Consider the following 18,848-nt stretch of genomic DNA (forward strand, 5'->3'; position numbering starts at 1 on the left):
CGAAGACCATGCTTCTTCTAAGCCAAGCCACGGGCGCAAAATAAAACCAAATTTCCAGGCAGTTAAGCAAACGCCGCGTCAAATTATTTCAAGAACAGGCCACAGGGGGCACTCTTATCCTGACACTTTAGGGAAGAACACTTCTTAGGAACGGTCAATTATTGTTAAAGCGTTACAATTTGGAGGAAATTTTGGAACAAACAAAATTAAAATGTTCCTTATTAAAAAGAAGATTGAGCAAAATTACCATTTTGTGGAGGGGGGAGGAAAAAAAAACAAAAACAAGAAAAAACACACGCACTGCACACCAGAATTTCTATGGCTAATGGCTGCTATACCCTTGGCTGTGAAGCATGCAGATATTATGTTGCCCACTTGGCTCCTAGGCTCTGCACTCTCTCTGCCGTGCCATTTCTGATGCCAAGCTTGTTTGTATTCTGACTTCGCTTTTGGAACTATAAATTCCAAAAAGTGTCTAAATATACACCCGGCTTTTCATCTGCCTGGGAAATGATACAGCGATAGCATCCAGACTACGACTTAGAGGACCGTTCTGTAGGAATCAGAGATGATAAAAGGGCACAAGGCAGCCTTGGCAAAAACCCAGAGAGCACACTGAACTCGCCCATGGCCGTCTGCACAGGCACCTAGGGCTAGCATATACTGTAAGGCTGCATTCACACAGAGTAACGCCAGGCGTCATTTGTGTGTAATTTGTGTGTCTTTTACGGCCGTCATAAAACGTTTACATAGAGTTCTATAGGAAAAGACGGCCGTCATTTACGGCCGTCATTGTAATGACGGCCGTAAATGACGGCCGTAAATGACGGCCCGTCTTTTCCTATAGAACTCTATGTAAACGTTTTATGACGGCCGTAAAAGACACACAAATTACACACAAATGACGCCTGGCGTTACTCTGTGTGAATGCAGCCTAATACTGCTTTGGGGCCACATTGTACTGTGTGGGGGCCAGTGCGGAGCAGACTGTACTGTGTGGGGCCAGTGCAGAGCAGATTGTACTGTGTGGGGTGCATTCACTTTGTATATCAAACAGTATCGGTTTTACAGAAGTCATAATATTACTACAGACCGTAATAACATTGCTTGGTGACTATAAAACAGACTCTGTGCGGTGTAAATGGTGAACATTAACTGTTCAAAAGTACCAAATGCCGAGACCATTACCTTTCAGTACAAGTTCCGTAAAGCCCCATTCACACGACTGTAATTTTTTTTTTAAATGTAGATTGTGAGCCTCACAATGTACATTTTTCCCTATCATTATGTCTTTTTTGGAATATGGGATGGAAGTCCATGCAAACACGGGGAGAACATACAAACTCCTTGCAGATAGTTTTATGCCCTTGGCGGGATTTGAACACCAGGACTCCAGCGCTGCAGGGCTGCAGTGCTAACCACTGAGCCACCGTGTGACCCTCACATGACTGTAATTTGTGGGTCCTTAACTGTCCTCAATCGTGGATCTGCAGAATATTAAGGTTAAATTGCCAGTGGTGTCACTTTGCGATAATTTGGTGGGTTTTGGGTTGCAGTTTGGGCACTTGGTCTCAAAAAGGTTCGCCATCACTGCCTTAGAACATTCAGTGGATCCTGTCACTATGTTGCGAGCCGACTAACTGGAGAATATTCATTCCAACCTGCCTATTTGCACTACAGTCACATTAAGACCATCGCAATGTGGTTGGTATCATGGCCATGACTTCCATCCCACCATGGGTCTAGGGATGTGAAGTAGCAGCATTATAGCAATCTATGGTATTACGACTGTCTGAATTTACCCTCGTCCCATAATTCAATCCCTACTTGAGTCAACAAACCTTTTATTTAGTAAAAGTGGTAAAACATAAAACGGATATAAAGGTATCACGGAAAGTGTAATGACTTGGCAGAAAAACGTTGCCACTCCAGATTTAATGCCATAGAGAAGGCCCCCCCAAAAAAGCAACCTTCCCCCCGAATTGTTTAGGTTTTTTTTTTTTTGTTCATGCAGAAGATTCAAAAAGTTTAATAAAAGTTGACCAATACATTGCAAGTACTCCGAAATGGTGCCATCTAAAAAATACAACTCTCTGCACAAACAATACAGAATCCTGGGCAACACGGTGGCTCAGCGGTTAGCACTGCAGCCTTGCAGTGCTGGAGTCCTGGGTTCGAATCCCGCCAGGAACAACATCTGCAAGGAGTTTGTATGTTCTCCCCGTCTTTGCGTGGATTTCCTCCCATTCTACAAAGACATACTGATAGGAAGAAAAATGTACATTGTGTTCCTCATATGGGGCTCACAATCTACATATAAAAACCCCCCAAAAAACTGAATCCTATGGCTATGGTCGACAGAAAACTAAAAGTTATGAATTTTGCAAGGCAGAGAAGTAAAATATAAAAAGATGACGAGCCTCAACTCGGTATCCTTAAAGGGTTAAGGGGCCTTGTTCCTTCCACACCATGCACAGAAAGTGAATTTCTTAAGGAAAGGTATAGTGACAAACGGCGGTATTTACTTTCGGTGACCTTACGATGGAAGACTCTCTGCATTTTATCCCTCATTTAGCATTTTCCATGCAGACCGCCAACATTATGAAAAAGCTGTTTGTTCTTATAAAGAAAAAAAAAAAAATACAAAAAAAAATACAAGGGTGACCTCCGTGTTCTTGTAATTCAGTGTTCTATAGAAAGGCGGTATTAATCTCACAGTCAGCCAGAAGACTGAACATGGTAATATTATCTGAAGCCGGACTGAAATTGCCTCGTGTGCTTTACATTCCAAAGAACATGGATTTCATTTCCTTAAAATGTGGAGTTTGACAGTTTATTTTATGGCAATCTGCGAGCAGGAGATGCCGGTGTAAAACGGTATTATATAGATCTGGAGAGACATTTATTGAATCAACATTTCAGATTTCTAATACAATGACATGAAAGGAAAGACTGGTGTCATCTCCGGCGTGGAAGGACTCCTTTCGCTAGAGTGAGGAATGGTTAAAGGGGACGTTTCCTTGGCAGTTCTTGGGAAAAAAATAAAATCTACACAATATATTCACCACCAAACTAATGCAGCTGGGAGTGATGGAAAATGAGAGTGGGACGAATCCAGAGATTTTAACGACCGAGGTGGTCAGAGAAGGCACCAGTTAAAGGGTTAAGCAGTTCATTCTTACTAGTTGTATGACCAAGTTGTGCGTCTTATCCTTACTGGGAAGTGTCCTGGACTCTCGCTTGTAAACTCATCCCGGCCCCTCCTTTCTGACAACTTTAGCGCCTATTCAGAAGGAGAGAATTTACTGCAGAGAGCACACTTACCCATTACAATGCCCTATTCTCATGATGGCGAACCTATGGCACGTGTGCCATAGGTGGTACTCAGAGCCCTCTCTGTGGGCACCCATTATACTGTGTGGGGCTCAACATGGAGCAAATTGTACTGTGTATCGGCCACAGTGGAGCAGATTGTACTATTTTTTATCACATAGTATCTAAGTGATATTACAGGCCGTCCAAAACTGTCCACAATTGTGGACCTGCACATTATTAAGGTTAAATTGCCGTGTTGTCACTTTGTAATAAATTAGTGGGTTTTGGGTTGCAATTTGGGCACTCGGTCTCTAAAAGGTTCTCCATCACTGCCCTATTCTCATTCATACAGCTAGTAAGCCCATTCACCTAAGAATGTTTTAACTACTTTACACCTCCACATCAGCTATTTCTGGAGGGCTCATAGCAGCTGACAGGATTCCTCTACCTATTGAGGGCCTAACCGTAGGCCCCCAAGTGATCCGCATGATGAAAGGGCTGTGTTACTTTTTCAGACGTACTCAACACTTACTGATCCTTTATGTTACTGATCAGTGGGGTAACCAGGAATTGGATTCCGCAACTCCACCAAATGGTTCCTCTGAGTTTTCCCTACAGAACCCTCGACCAATTGTCTGTATGGTTGACTGGCCACACAAATTTACCATAGGGTAAAAAAATATGTCTACACAAGAGTTAGAACTTGGCCTAGTTCATATAAAGAATGCATAGCAAACAAATCTAGTGGGTAACTGAAGTACGGTATATGCCGTGGGAGTTACTGGACTAGTCACCATAGCTTTCCAAGTTGCGATTGAGTTTCTTTTGCGTCGAGTGCAAGGAATTGGCCAGTCATTGCATTAGCTAACTGCTGTCTAAAGATTGGGTCCTGTTCATATTACATTTTTACTTTATATTCTGTATATATGCAGGGGAATCCAACCTTAATTATAAGTCCCAAGACATAGCCTCGTCCAGTATGGCGTAGCATTTTTTGCTTTTCTTTCGTTAAGAGAATCATTGGTCCCATGTTGGTCGCCTAGTTCTTATAAAGTGGCATACATCAGAGCCAGGGCCGGGGAGCCCGGCCGAGAGTTGCAATTTCTTTTTTTTTTTAATTACATAATTATTGATACTGCATAATTCGAGTTACATATTTGGTTCGTAAGAATTCAGGCACAAGCTTTTCTCCTGAACGTGAGGCCCTTTCCTGCTTTCGTCAGCCATTAATAAAAGAGTTGGTGTCGGGCTGGCGTGGATGGTTTAGTCTACCGACCCCACAGTCGGGATTACAGCTATACATTAGTGAATACTCCTAACCTATACCTCCGATGGAACGTAAAAGGAAACGTAAAGAGGCCTCAAGTCATAAGCACGGTCACCATTTTGGATATTTGCCTTTGTGTCTCAACAAAAGTAAAAATTCCAGCCGTCTCTAGCTTGTTGGATGTTATATATGTTATACTTTGCTAGGGCCAACAGCTATTAATATACTAGACGACGGTCTTTCATCAAGCCCTTGTTTACCTTCAGCCGAATTCTCAGCAAACATGCAAGTCATTACCAGCCATCCTGCCTAAAGCATCGTCTGCCGCTCTGATACTGACATGCTGCCAGCTCGCTGAGCTCAGGAACAGCCGCGCCGTTCTGCCAGCTCATTCACCTGCAGCCTGTGTGCTGAATGAAGCCTTTATGCTGGGATCAGGCTATACACCTCAAACCCGCACAGCGGTACAAAATTTCTTTTGTTGTGCGTTCTCCCACACGCAGTTCACAGTGCAACTCCACCCTGAAAGCTTGGAAATTAAACATGCCCGAGGCTGGACCAATTATTACTCCGACTATCCCAGTAGGAGCCGCCCTGAAGCTATAGAAGCCTCTCCTCGTATCTATCTGACTTTCATCATTCAAAGCTCGAGATCTTTACATCAGCAACTCTGGATTGTGAATTAACAGCTAAAATAATATAAGCCAAGTACATACAAGTCCCTACGTATATAGAAATGACCTTGTCAATATAACCCGTATACAAAGACTCCATCATCGATCCTCTCCTATCTACAGGTAAAACTAGGAACCATGGACAGAAGGTCCTTGTGGGTTCACGAGGCATAACATGGAACGACCTGTCCATTTCTCATTACACACTGCTTGCTTTCCTGGATTGCTTGGCAGGCGCTATCTAGAGGAAAGATTCTGATTTTAACTACTCTGCATCCAGAGCAGGACTTCTCTAATATTACCCGTATACCATAGTGAAGTTTGTGAAATGGAGCAAAGCTAAATGTGCTGGTTTTCCCTTTCAGCCATGTCAAGGTTCACTTCTACCATCTCTTCTCCATGCAGGACGCCTGTGCAAAAAAAGGAAGAGGCCATAATGCCAGCACGGCCTTCATTTATAGCGAACGTTCCATGAAACAAAAGGCCGTAGTAGTGGTCAGTTTCATGTATTTGCCTGAAGAGACACTCGAGTTGCGGAGAAAAGTTGGACTGACTGTCTTAAAGGGTTCTTTTCGCCACCTTCACTACCACCACTTCTTCTCCCCCTTTATTAGGCGTTCCCCTACTGATTCCAGGGCAGCTAGTATTTTGTTTTTAACCCCTTGCAGCTCCTGCAATCCGCACAGCTAATTTTGGTGTCTGAAACGCTACCTAGACTCACTAAGGGCTAGTTCACATGGGGTTCCGCGTGTACACATTCCATCGCGGCATTCCGCGATGGATTAAACCCAAATGAATGGGCCGGAGCCTCGCACCTCAGCAAGATAGGGCAGCTCGCTTCTTTTTCCCGCTACTAGCTAGCAGAAAAAAAAAAAAATGAGAGGGGCTCCCATTGAAGTCAATGGGATCAGCAGATTTTGAGGCGGATTACACGTCAAAATCCGCTGCCAACTTGCCCTGTGTGAACTAGCACTAATGGATGATGTAAGTCAAGAGCAGCCCAACTTCAGCTCTGTATCATGGCCTTTTGTATGCTCCAGCCTGATACCACCCCTTTGTCATTAGAGGACGCAGTTTACATATTAGGCACCAAAACTAACTTATCGATCACTCTGGAACGATGGGGGACTATCACGATTGAACTGGATTGGTGGAGAGTCAAAGAGTGTGAGCGGGTGAGGATGGTAAAATGTATGAAAGTCCAGGAATCCCGACTTTTTGGTCTGAAGAGGTTTTCGGTTTGGTGATCGGGAACTTTACTCATTTGTGACCCTTTTCCTCCAAAGAGGTGTCTTAGATGTCAGTATTACCTAGTGATATGTGGTCCAATGATGGTGAATGGGGTCCCCCTCAGGATCTATTGTCCTTCTTCTGGTCCTGCAACGAACCAGAAAAACGGAGACCAGGACGCAGCTGTGAACGCAGCCAAAGACAAAACAGGATCAAAATGAGAAGGCGGAGGGAGAGAGTGCTGCAATTTTTGTGCATTTTCTAAGATTAGTGTTTCTTCAGGGGTCTAAATGGGCGAGACTATCTCACAATGTTATTATGTATGAATGAAGCAGCTCCAACAGTTCAATGACAAATTCAGCTCTGCTACTCCTGTGCCTTTTAGCAAGGATAGTGTTAAAGCCACCAACGTGACAATGGAAAATACTGGACCAGAAATATCTTGCACCAGCTGAGTGTGTAATGACTTTTTCCCTTCTCTGGTGTACTCCCCCTCTGTGCCGCGCAGCTCGCCACTAAAGAAGCAAAAATCCTAACAGATTTTTTTTTCTTTTTCCCTTAAATCCAAAACGTGCTTTAAGTGGAAATATTTGTGCCAAGGCGGCGTCCTGAGGGGAGATCCACCTTTCAGCTTAGGAAGCTTTAGACATGGGTGCCGGTTATCTAGTAATTATAGTCCAGACGCCACGGGGGAAATCTCTAAAATCTAGTGCATGGGAAACAGCTTTACTTGCACTAGATTTTCTTAATAGAACTCCAAGGATATTCTGACATCTCAGTCATATCTGACAAAAGCTGCTATGTGATGGCTGAAAACGAATCGTAGAAATAAAATTGATGCATCCGATCCCGCTACAATACAGCTTGAAGCATTAGGAGACCAAATGCAAATGGGGACCATTAAGGAACACTCTATTGGGTGCACTGCTGTACTTGACATTAGCGGGCCACAAGTATGGAGCCACAGTGTGATGTGTAAGGATATTACAGGTGACGCTCTCCGATAATGACAGCCTTCTCCTAGGCTTGCTGCTTTTGCCGTGCATACACACGCCATACTTGCGGTTTACGATCTTCTTAGCAATCAATATTCGGAGACGCAAATGTAGAGAAAGCTCTAGAGCGCACGGAGGCTTCTGGAGAAAGAGGGAAGACTGCGAACATCTTCTGACCGTTTTAGTCACCATAATTTATTTAATCGCCTTAATTTATTTTTTATCATCTGCTACATTAAGGTTAAAGGGATTCTAATCATTAAAATCTCCTACCTTTAGATGTCTTCTCTGCGCCGCCGTTCGGTAGAAATTCTGTTTCTCCACCGGTATGCAAATGAGTTATCTTGCAGCACTGGGGGCGGGCCCAATGTTGCGAGAGAACTCTCCAGCGCTGCCTCCATCATCTTCAGGAACGGCCTCTCTGCGCGTCTTCTTCCAGAGCTGGGTTCAAACTTCTAGGCCTCGGATCGAGCCGACTGCGCACGCCCACAGGCCACAAGAAAATGGCCACCCACACAGTAAGCTGGCTAAGTGCCAAGACCCGACCATCAAAAGGGTTCATTGGTTAACACAGCTCGTCACTTATAGTATACTGGGTAGGTAATCCTAAAGTGTCCTCCTCACTTTGGTCTGTCTGATGTTCTCTCTCGTACAACAGGGGTAGGCAATCTTCGGCTGTTGTAAAACTACAACTCCCAGCATGCATACTTGCTCTGCTGTTCTTAGAATTCCTATGGAACTGAATGGAGCATGTTGGCGTGCCGAGGGTAGCCGACACCTGCTGTACAGTCTTGTGAATGGGGCTTTAAGAAATCCAATTGACCCCATACAGTACAGAGCGGTGCATTTTTAGGACCTCCATAGACTTCGTGTTTATACAATTTACCCTTTACAGGTCTTGTATCTTTGGAATAGCTGAATGGATTTGGATAACTAAAAAGAACAAATGCTGAAGGTGAAGGCACCTATCAGATAATTGAGGTCATTGGGTTTTTCTTTCCTGGTGTCAGGTTCTCTTTAAACTGGTTGTCAGAGATATGGACAGATCTGGCCCAGTGCAGAGAGAGCTCCATTTTGACTCAAAGGGGAACTCTTCTATAACGTTCATAAACTATAAGAAGGCAGACGGCGCAAAACGAGTTGCTTTAAATGGTATTTTCCAGAATGGAAACATTTTGACAAAGGGCTCATTCCATGGCTTCCTTGCTAGTTACTACTACTTGGCCCGACAGAGGATCGCTCGGCCTATTACTAAACACAATGGTGACCCCACGTTAGCAGTGATTGGGATCCAGACTGTGATTTCCTATCAAGTAGCAAAAAAAAGTCAATGGTACCGCACACTCTAAAATTATATGTGGTGCTAGCGAAAAAAGGTCCTTCGACCCAAATATACTAGTGAAAATACTTTGTGATTTCCTATCAGGGATTGGCCGAGCGGTCCTTTTCTATGCTGCAAAGAACCGGGACCAGCGGGACGAGGAATCATATGATGAACCACTTGCCAAAAACTTTGCCGCTGGAAATATTAGAAGTGAGCAAACAGCCAATTCCAATCCTGTACAGGTAAGTAGCTCCTTCCATACACATCGGCTATTCCCTTGCCCTACATGTCCTAGATTTCAGCATGGTTCAGACAGACAATGCAGCTCCTGCAGCGCTAGTTAGACCACATGTTGTGTTGCAATGTTACATGTGCATGCCTAGATTGATAACCAAGCGGTAGCATATTTTACCAACCGCATTTTCCATTTGTCTCCTGAAGTACACAGGTCTCCGCAGCTACAGTATATACAAAACAATAATGTGTGCAATTGTCCTCTGCTCCCACTCGCTTTTCGAGTCACTTAGTGTACAGACCAGCGGGAAGGTTTTATCTGGTAGGAAGAGACAAGAAACTGCTCCTCGCTGTTGACGGGCATGGATTTTCTTCCCTTTTAATAAAACAATACTTGCTGAGGCTTGTCAAGAAACGCGCTGTTTAGTTGGTGCTTCGTGGGAGAGATTTTCAGCTTTCACAGTGTTATCTGGATTCCAGGTCATCATGTTCCTAGCGGAGCGTAACAGCCAGCGCAGCAAACACGTGTAGAGAAAAGAACCATCGCTTGCTTGTTCCACAGGCCAGGTCCAAAAGACTCGGGGGGTGGCCGATTCAGGAATTGCGCAACTTGGCATCACGGAATACGGCGCGCAAAAATCCAATAAAAGCAATTAATTGCCTGCACCTGTGAAACGCGGATGGAGATGCATCGCTACATAAATCTCGCTCATATATTGCTAAGAGAGCTAGTAAAAGGCTATTAGACGTTTATACAGCCAAAACAATCTGGCCCCAGTAATAGCTCATCCACTTATTGGTGTTATCCAAACCTACTAGACTGTGTTGTATCAGAGGATAACCCTTTACTATACTAGTATATTGGCACCAATCCCTCCATCCGCAGGGGAGCACAACAGGCCGCAATGAACCTGGTCTGGTAATGGGTTAACAAGGGAGGCATCAAAAAATTTCAGTTTCCATGTTGTCCTGTTAGAGACACTTGTCCCCTATCCACAGGATGGACAATGGGAGGCAGAGGAGAAGAGTGGACGCGTTCCATTAATTCCATTAAGCTCTACAGGATTGAAGGAGAAAGCCAAGAGCTGCGATTCACAATCTAGTAGTACCGTGTAGATGAATGGGTGCTAACTGCAGTAATGCATACTCGCTGCTTCATTCATGAAGACACACTCTGGACCCCCATTCTCAAGGTTGGTAGAGGTCCAATGTATGCGTCTGTGTTTGTGTTTAACCGCTGTGCTGTATTATTACATCGACCTGAGAGTATAGTGAATGCTCAGTGCCGTAAGAGGTTGGCACGTTGATGTAGAAGGCACAGGATCTGATCACACAGCGAGGATCCAAGGCCAAAACTCCTTCCATTAAGGTACATTGATCAATATCCATCACCTGGTCCGGATGGTTGAAGGGGGACGGGCCCCTTATTTCACCCCAGTGGTCGACCCACAGAGAAAATATCAGGGGTGGGAGAGGTTGTAATGACCAATCAATGGCTTCCTAGCACATTTAACCTGAGTGCAACCATGCTGAATGTAGGCAGGAAGGCTGAAGGTTGGTGAGCTCATTCACTTTAATGGGAGCGCCGGAGATAGCAAAGTGCTGCACTTCATCCACTTCCACCAACTTTCCGCCTGGATGCATTCAGGGTCAACGTGGCCCCACATGAGGCACCGGCCGGAAGCAATAAACATCATTTAAAAAAAAAAAAAAAAAAAAAATCAAATAAAATGTCATGCAAATCCCTTAAAAAAAATTAATAAAAGTCAAAATTTATGTACCTCAAAACTGTACCAATTAAAAATACAACTCATTATGCAAAGAACAAACCCTCACATGGCCAGGTCAGAAAAACATATCTTCATGTAGAAGGAAAATATGAAAAATAATATAGCCGAGCTTTAATGCCCAAACTGCTCTGCCTTCTTAAATAGTTAAAATGTTTCCCCCCTGTTAGAGGATAAACTGGGCTGCATTAACCTGGCTAGTAAATTATGCAGGTGGCATTCATCCGACGTTCTTCAGCGCTGGTTAAAAGCTTCAGCCATTCAAGGGTATGAGGGCAACTCCAACAGCGCAACTTCGAAAGCAAGTAACTTTTAATAACGTATATTCTATTCAATGACAGAACTACCACAAGCTGTCATTTATTCCTCCAGAGCAGCGATCTTTAACCTGCAGCTTTCCATTTATTGTGGAACTACTCAGGCTGGGTAAGAAATCAGAGGAGTGCGTAGTGATCTTTCAGTATCGCCAGATAAAAGACATATATATATATATATATATATATATATATATATATATATATATATATATATATATATATATATATATATATATATATATATATTATATATATTTATTTATATTTATTTATTTATTTTACTAATATTATAAATGTATACATGTCAAAGTTTGTATGTTTGTTAATCATGCAAAACAACTGAACGGATTTGGATGAAATGTGGCACATAGTTTGTAACCTGGATTAACACATCGGCTACTTTTTATCCCGTTAAATGACATGGCTTCACGACTGTTATGAATTTATGTTCATATACTATATTACACAGCTCTACCCGGTAGGAAAATTCAGACTTATTGCACTTTGCTGATAAAGCCAGGTTTGTGATCTCTCTATGTAACACACAGATAACATGCATCTGCATATTATTTGATCTGCAGAAGTGTTCTGTGTCCTGTTCAGCCAGAGGGATGAGGGGGGAGACAAATACGGGCAGTGAGAAGCAGGCACTACAGGCAGCGTGCTGAGACATTGAGATGGGAAAACCCACTTAAATCCAAATTCGCAGTTTCAGAATTTTAAACATGCCAGGAAAACAGAAATCTAATTTGTCGCAAAATTCTCAAAAACGAGAGCTAGGAAGGTAGCCAGAAGTCACAGGCTTCACCTCAAGCCGAACTGAGGAGGCTAGGAAGCTAGGTGTCAAGTGGCTCTTAGAGCAGCCAAAACGCGGAGCAGGCAGATCATCGACGCCAACAACACACTCATTATATGGCGTCTCAGTGAGCTGCTGAGATGGCGGAACTATCACAGGCATGGTCTGAGGAACAAGTTCAGAGGCAGAGGTGTCCGTACACCCCTGCCTCTGAAATTGTTCCTCGCAAGTTTTAATAATGCAGGGAAGTTGAGGCTTTGTGGTGTCACTTCAGTGCTATCCTGGGCATTATAAAACTTAGACCACTGCTTCTGGTCTCATGTGAAAGGAGAGATTTTTCTACCTACTAAATGGATGTTCTTTTATATTAAAAAAACCCCAAAACAAAAACAAACAAAAAACGTGATTTGAATAGAGCCTTAAATAGAGACAGATCAGTTTCTGTCCATTTTTTCTAGGACACAGAAGTGTTTTATGACCTATAGAAAATTATTATTATTATTATTTTTTTTTTTTAAACATTGGCTCAATGACTCGATGTGAACAGTGGCCCGTCTATTTGCATCCGTTATTCACATTCAATTTTTGTATCTGTATAACTGCCCTGTTCAACAGATTATTAAAACAAGAGGTGACTAGGCCCTAATACAAGTAGAACAAGAATCTCATCTCATCTTTCATATAGGACACCCAAAGCAGTATTCTAGGTTTGACACCCCAAAGCCTCAACACCCCTATAGTATTAAAACCCGTACACCCCTGTAGTTTAGTGACCAGAAGTGTACAGAAAAGAATAAAGGGCGGCAAGAAGTGGATTACCATGCAGGATTTCACACAAAGGAGCCAAAATTCATTAATAAGAGTATATTACAAAATTTAATAAACTCACAAATACTTCCAGAAAAATCAATTTTGTTGAAAGTTTAGACCAGACTAAGCAGTGTAAGTGAAATGGGCTCCGTTTGGAAGATATAAAGGCGAAAGTGGTTACCATGGAGGAGAAGTTAGGAAAACATTGCAGAAATGACCCCCCACAGTGCGTAACACTCAAACACCTTAAGGACAAAGAAAACAATATAAACTAGAGATTGTTCTTGCTAGATAACAGCCTTCCTTCGAGGTACTAATCATTTTTCATCTTCCAAATACTTCACGCAAAGCAAATTCCTAAATTTGATTATAGTTGAGTGACTGAGGAGAGGAAAACAACAAAGAGGAAACAGTAGGAGAGAGAGAAGAGATAATGGCTATGTATGGAATGGATCCTACGGGTTTACAAGAGAGTGGCACCTCCCAGTGACTACTACATAATCTGTTAGGAGACTGGGGCCACGAAGCAATGTCTGACAGCATCGGTCATTCAAGTGACATCATTTGGGACCAAACCGCTGTTCTACGTAGTTTCCAGAACCCCTAAAGTAATGGAAACTTCATAGCTTGCCATGCTAGTTCCCGTAACTTCCATTTACTAACATTTCGGTAAATCCCAAGGAAAAATCTCAAACATGGCCGAGATGGGAATACTATTTTAAGGCTACGTTCACATCTGCGCCGGAGTCTCTGTCCCACTGTCTTCCTGAAAATCATTGGAGGAAAAAGTCTGGCATGGAAGACCAACTTCCATTGTTTTCATTTTTAAAATGGCAGATTCCCGACAGACTCCAATATAGTCTGGGGTCCATTGGACTTCAGGTGTTACTGATACTTTAGCAGTCCACGGAGAGTCAGCACTAGTAGAATCTGCCTGAAGGGCAGTGGTCTACATAGGCCTCCATTGTGAGGGGGCAAATACTGACGTGGATTCAGCGCCAAAATCCGCCCCCTCTTGACCCGTGTGAACGTGCCCTAACCCTTTTTGGAATGAAAAATAAATGCTTCTCATCCCTGACGTGGTTGTAATTTCCGTATTGAATTCTAGAACATTTTCTACAACGGTGACAAAACCTTCAGCCACGACTGGTAAATGTATAAAAATGTATTTTTTGTGGACTGCTAATAGCGACTTCCACTACAGATAATAAGCCGCTCACACAATACTAAGCGCCGAATAATAGAAGAACAAAAGAATGGGGAAACAATGAAGCTAGTCATTAGTAATGCGCCATTAGGTACAACAACTTGTGCCCTCTACTTCTTGTTGGCGCATTGATCTGTGCTGCTCCTTTTAACTACACAAATGTATCAGCGAGAGGGGTGTATGGAGAGGAACGATCCGGCTCAGTGTGCACTGTACAGAGCCAGACAGAGATCTCCAAGACGTTACTATAGGAAGCCTGAGACCGTGAGCAGACACTTCACCTGCACACGAGGAGACATTCGGCTTCCACATACTACACTTCATGTATTGTTATGCATGGTGTGTGACGGATGTGACAGTGATAGAAGACTAATAATCCAGTGGATAACGTCAAGAATCCAAAGTTATAATAGACCTGTTGGGCCAAAGCATTCCTGTCCTGCCCACATTCACACAATGGTACGGGCGAGGTGTGGCTCAAGGCTTGTGGCACAAGGAAGGGCCTGAAAACCTATATAGAGGGAAAGATGTACAACCCCCATATCTATTACCAGAGTACAAGTGTTGTGTATATGCGGTCACTGGACAGTGGGCCATATACGTATCCCAATGTGCCTACAGCTCCCGAAGACAACCCTTCACTTCTATCCATTCACCCAATTCATGAACTGCACCTGAACTCTGTAGATCATATTGGAGAGCCCATGGGGAATACAATTTCATCTTCCCTGCTGCTCTCTTGAATTACTCTTGATGGAAAAAAAAATGCAATTTAAAAGGATTTTCATGGATCAGCATATTACTCTCAATATATCAGGTGGCACCTCTCGATCAGGTATCTGAAGGGTGTTCACCACAGCCTCTTCATTGATCCCAATACGTTAGACCGGATGTCTAGGTACTGCTACCTTTGTTCCATTCACTGGTAAACTTATAGGTCTGTGGTGTAAAAAATCTATTATCAGAGGGGCGCAGAGTCTCGCTCACAAATCTGGTAGATATTAATGGCCTCTCTCAAGGATAGGCAGTCAATATACGAATAATGAAAACCCCTTCAAAAGGGGTTCTGAGATTGGAATATCGATGACCAATCCTTAAGATAGGTCTTCAATATCAGACCAATGGAGGTCCAAGACCCACAGATCATCTGGTTCTGCATCCTCTTCATTGAATACCAAGCACAGCACTGTACGTTGTATAGAGTCTACTTGGTATTGCCGCTCAAAATCATTCATTGACAAAAGAACATGACGTTATTGGTCTGTAGTGGAAGGGACACCATCCTTGGAAAGAGTCTTCTGGTCCATGGCGTGATCAGAAGAATGAAAATCCAAATAGGTCGTCTGCTTAATGACTGAGGGACCACATTGACTATAAAGGGGTCCACAGGGTGTCCACTCATTTCTCCCAGGCAATGTTAGCTGAAAAAGTTTCGCCTTAAAGGATTTCTGTCTGATTCTCCGAATGAAAACTGATGCAGATGTGAACGTAACCTAAATCTTCCGTCAATAAAGAAGGCCCTGCTGCTAAACCAGGCAAGACAGACCGAGCTATAGGATGGAGGTTTTAACGGTGTGCAAAGGAGAAAATGTTTGCACTCAATACCTGTTTACACATTGCAAATTGCTCCCAATTCTAGCCAAACATCCATACCTACAATCATTAGCACTACATTGCGTTTACCTACAGCCTAAGTGTACTTGACAAGACCTCCGTCGTTCACAGCGCGCCGTACAACCAGTCATACAAAATTATTATACTGATACCCATCTACTCCGAACTGTGGGAAGGTATTTCCAAGAGCTCTTTAGCCACCTTAATGTTGCTTATTCTGCCAAAGAACATCCTTAATAACACATCCCCGTTGACTTGGATACTCTATAGGAGTGATCCAATAGCTTTCTCAGCTGCCAACGCATTTCATCTTCTGGCGCTATAATGCCAAGATGTACCTTGACGTTCTGCCTTGCCTCGTCCCCCATCACTTGGCGATATATATCTGTTCAGACCGGAATGTCATCATCTGACCATGCCCTGCTCAGCCACCTTCATGCCAAAGCACATCTTTAACATTGTATCTCCTCTGCTTCCCCTGTTGTCGTGCAATATTCTGATAAATAAATTACGCCATGCTCTCGGAGACGCGGTTAATCACGCTCTCCAGGTGCCAGCCATAAAAAAGATGGACAACGGCACTTCGGCAACCTTCAATAACCGTCAGAGGAAGAGAGTGGGGGGGAAAAAAAAAAAAAAAAGGCTGTGTTAACCACTTCCTCCATCCCGGGAAGGTATAGAAATTACCAATATGCTGCCGCCTTAGACTAATGTGCCCCATGTGATAAAATGAAGGAGTCAGACAAGAGGCCAAACTAAATACAGGACAGGTAAATTACATATGCCATTAGATAATTATAAATGTTCCCATCTAGGGAAATGCAGAGACAGACTGAAAATCTGAGAACAGCTATTACAGGCTGTCAAAGAGCGCGTGTGACTCTTCAGTCTATCCGAAGAAATGATGAGCTAAATGCTTACCATTATAGCCGGATGACTTGTAAGGAGAGATGTAAAGCAAAGGAAGATGGGAGATTAGGTTTAACTAAATGGGTGGACGTGATTTCTCTAAGAGCAACCAAATACTGTAGATGAAGTGGGTGTCTATGTAAAACCATGCACTTATTCAGGAGACATCATGGATCCTCGGATGGCCGCACCTGTACGTATGCATGTACAAAGTCCGCCTACTTTTGACGTCAACGTTAAATAACCAATGGCAGAAGGCACATGTCATCAGCCATCTGGGTGCACTCATCATTGTCAAAGGCACGATGGATTAACACCAGTATGTATCTATCCTTGCGGACCATGTTCACCCCTACATGCCAAATGTTTTTCCTCAGGATGATGGCATCTACCAGCAGGACAATGTCACGTGTTATAAAGCTCGCAGTGTATGTGCGTGGTTCGAGGAGCACCAGGATGAGTTTACCGTACTCCCACCAGCAGCCAGCATATTCCCCGGACTTGAACCCAATTGAGAATCTGTGGGAACACCTCGGTCGGGTTGTTCGCGCCATGGATGCTCAACCGCGTAACCTAGCGCAGCTGGCCACGGCACTGGAGTCGGCATGGCTCAACATCCCAGTGACCGTCATCACAACATCCCCTCTCTTCCTGCACGTCTCGCAGCGGTCCGCTCTGCCAAAGGTGGCTATTCTGGATTGTGACAGGTGGTCACATTAATATGACTGGACTGTGTATATATAGCAGAGACTATGGCCACCAAAGAGCACGTTTACAAATGAGATTCGCAAGAACAAAGTAAACCTGAATGATTGCAAGAGAAACTACAGAGAAAAGAAAGAGGTCCCAAAAATGCTCATGAGAGGACAGGAATTGTACTAGGAAATTCAGCCTCAATCTATAAAAACTGCAGAAAAAAACCTTGCAATGAAGCAAAGCCTGGATTGGCATGTCAATACCCATGCCCTGGGGAAGGAAAAGATGGAGACGCCAACATGACCAATAATGCTGCATTTTACTCGAAGATCCATATCAGAAATACAAGGTTTACCTGGATTTTGGCCTTGGACATGTACTTTGAAGTGCTGTGGATCTGCACAAAGGTTGGCCCCACTGAATGTGCCATCTGCAGCAGGACTAAGCCACAGAAATACGCAGGATGCTACTAATGAAGATTTTTTTTTTTTAATTTAAACATAGGAATGTGGTTTGTGCAAATGATAATGTCCATGTATGGGATTTAGGTGGTCAGATTTTTGTAAGGTAAATCATCAGGTAGCCTAAATGGTGATGTATCAGAGCTATACAATCTACCGACGCTCCTTAGACGTCTTAGGGTGTCTAATGTCTAGTTAGAGCAGTAGATTTCCAGAGAAAGCAATGGAAATATACAAGTTGGGCTAATAGTTATATGTATTAATATCCTATCACAATGCTGGTATATTTGGAAACACCTTTACGGTGCATTTGCATGGTTTTTGCAGTGTATGTTTACGGTATACTTTGCAATACGATGGGTGTAGAAGTCTGAAAATCCACCACTGTATAGGCAATACTGTGATATACAAAAACCACTGGCTACTATGACATACGCACTAGTTGCATTCCCAGCTGATCCTGTACATCCTCCTGAATGCACCCTTACCTGTGGCTATTGCCCCTTTTGCATTCGGACCACAATTGCACCAACCTAACATGTTAATTTTGCTAAAATGTCTTCTTTTGTATAGGCATTGTATATTTTAGTCTAATTGAGGACTGCAATCGGCAGACTGCACGGGAGACCTCTTGAAGTCCTCTTTCTATTTGGTGAATAGACGATGGCGCAGACTGTAGCAGATGAGTAGGAGGTGTGTACGGGTGAACAATATCCCAATGTAATAAGGATAAAATCAATCATTGCTGAAGTACGAGCCCAGGGAGTCTGCCAGCCATTGATCAGTAATGCGTACACTATGGAACTCATTAGACAGGGCAGAGTTCCTTGACGGAATTAGACTACACCCAACGCGAGGGGAGGTTTTCCTATCACAGATACATATTTCATGGTTAACGTCTGACAAAGGAAGCTGCCTGAGTGCTGAGAAACAATAGCGCAAGAAGTAAATATCATTAGCGTGAAGGGAAAGCTGTCTCGTGAAATAATATAAGAAATCAACGTGATGGTTTAACGTGACAGAACAAAAATAAGCTGTCAAAGCCCGATCTATCCAACGCTCAGATGTGTAACATGAAAGGCTCTACAAACGTCACTTCTGCCAGGTCTCCTATACTTTGGAATATGAAGCCAGTGAGTCTTTTCTCCAGTACATGGATATATCCTAACCTGTAACAAACAGTACAGAGGATTATAATCTAACAAGTTATGG

At 43.3% G+C, this 18,848-nt stretch overlaps 1 protein-coding gene and 1 non-coding gene across 2 annotated transcripts in view; both read right to left on the reverse strand.

Annotated features, from left to right (window-relative positions):
* COP1 (COP1 E3 ubiquitin ligase) overlaps nt 1-18,848 on the reverse strand; it is a 133,656-nt gene that overhangs the window by 6,831 nt on the left and 107,977 nt on the right. The window lies entirely within an intron of this gene.
* Nucleotides 14,132-14,267, reverse strand: LOC142219014 (small Cajal body-specific RNA 3). Its single transcript, XR_012717533.1, has one exon.

The sequence above is a fragment of the Leptodactylus fuscus genome, chromosome 9 (assembly GCF_031893055.1).
Source record: "Leptodactylus fuscus isolate aLepFus1 chromosome 9, aLepFus1.hap2, whole genome shotgun sequence".
NCBI classification, from domain to species: Eukaryota; Metazoa; Chordata; class Amphibia; order Anura; family Leptodactylidae; genus Leptodactylus; species Leptodactylus fuscus.